We start from the raw sequence: 1,665 nt of genomic DNA on the forward strand, positions 1-1,665 counted from the left end.
GGAGTTAATTATAAGCTTAGCTATACCTCAGAATTTCAGGGTCAGAGTGGGAAAGTGGTTCTAAGTAGGCCAGAATCTGTCACCAGGATCTCCTTCCTCTTAAGCTAGGTTCCATGGCATCTTGGAGCTTAAGGGAGAAAAGGATCTCTGAGTAAAGAGAGGATGAGCAGTTTCGGTTAATATTAGAGGGACGTATTGTACTAAGCATCCTTGCTTTGGGCTTCATCTAACAAACAGAATATAATATACTTCATTACCAGGCATCCTGGGCACCATCTGGACTGCAGGGCATCAGAGGCAGCAATGGTAGGAGAAGAAGGTGCCCAGTGGATGCAACAGTGCCCCAGGGACTCCAAGAAACGATGAGAGGAGGAGTTGGACAGTCCAGGACCCTTGCTTAGGGAAAGGAGCTGCGGAATATGAACGTTGCCTATAAATGTGACAGGCTTCCAGGGAAGTTGGGGTTTCTTACATTTTAGAGAGAGGAGGGTGATCTTTAGCCAGCTCCTTGTCTCACAGCTTAAGAGAACTCACTGGAAGGAGCCTTCAGCTCCTCAAATCCTGCTGTTTGTGCCCATATGATTAGCATACAAGTTCCTTTGCATTTGCATAATGTGTTCACTTTCATTTTCTCACAAACCACTTATAAGGTTGTTGGAGCAGATACTACATCCCCATTTGAGAGGAGGAAGCAGATTCTGAGAGGTAAGTTACTTACCAAGGTCATGCAGCTAAAAGATACTAGGATCAAGACTCCGACCACTTGACGCTTCTAACTCCAGATTTTCTTTCTGACCATATCAGGAACCCTCCATAACATATACCACGTATCAGTTCTCCTGATTAATATGCCTGTTTCCTTCCTGCTAAAATAGTCTTGACAGGGCAGTGGTTATTTTGCTCTCATGGAGGCGATAGCCCCTCTGTGTTCTTTTGAGCATTCTTGTTGCTTTATTTGCTTTCTGAGTCTATGCACCGTGCTGGGAGGAGGGCCACCTCTCATCCCGGGAAACCCATGTACAGATGGTTAGGCTTCCTCCACCCAGACAGGCAGGGTTATAGAAAGGCAGAGTGTTTAACCATCTGATTTTCAGCAAGGTGGAAATCAAAACCATTTGAGCAAATGGGTGTCCCGGGGAAGTGGAACTAAGAATTGAACTTCAGTGGCTGCTGAGACATAAGCCCTTCCTAGAGGACTTTGCTGAGACAGAGGATGTTGTTTATAGAGAAACTGGCCCATTGCCCTCTGGCCCTGGCCACAGCAATCGAGGGAGGGACACATTTTTTTGGCCCTTGAATGAACAATGTTTTTTCCTTCCTTTGTTGAGGGGTCTAGGTCAGGGGTCCTTATTTATTGTTTAAAAAAAGAAAAAAAAACTCTGAGTAAATATTAGGAAGGTGAAGGGTGGAGGGAATGATTTCTGAGATTCCTCCTACCACTGAAGGGCTATATCTCACTAGTAGCAAAAAGAGGTCCCTCACCCTCACCTTGTAACTTGTTGCTACCTGGAGGCATCTGTCCGCACGCCCACCTGTGTGTTCCTGCCCAGCAAGCCGGGCCTGCCCTGCCTTGCCCTGGCCATTGGCCTTGCCGAGATGCTGAGCTGCTTCTCTCAGCACCCTGCAGTGTTCACACCTGGTCTGAGATAAGTCTGCCCTTTCTTT

Source organism: Cebus imitator, unplaced genomic scaffold, assembly GCF_001604975.1.
Source record: "Cebus imitator isolate Cc_AM_T3 unplaced genomic scaffold, Cebus_imitator-1.0 Scaffold223, whole genome shotgun sequence".
NCBI lineage: Eukaryota > Metazoa > Chordata > Mammalia > Primates > Cebidae > Cebus > Cebus imitator.